The sequence below is a fragment of the Chelonoidis abingdonii genome, chromosome 18 (assembly GCF_003597395.2).
Source record: "Chelonoidis abingdonii isolate Lonesome George chromosome 18, CheloAbing_2.0, whole genome shotgun sequence".
NCBI lineage: Eukaryota > Metazoa > Chordata > Testudines > Testudinidae > Chelonoidis > Chelonoidis abingdonii.
The window spans coordinates 16,669,000-16,669,203 of NC_133786.1; positions in this window are offsets into that span (position 1 = coordinate 16,669,000).

Below are 204 nucleotides of genomic sequence, written 5' to 3' on the forward strand. Positions count from 1 at the left end.
AAAAAAAAAAAAAAAAAAAAAAAAAGGCTATGGAGCATTGGGCTGATTGTGAGAATAGAGGATAACACCCCTTCCCTCTGGAACAGCTGCACCCTGCTAGTTATTTCGTTTTGGAGTTTCTGGCATGTTTTATTTATGAAAGGCCATAATTTGACAGCCCTAGTAACTGCAGTCCGCTCTTTACCCACAGAGCAGTTATGACAT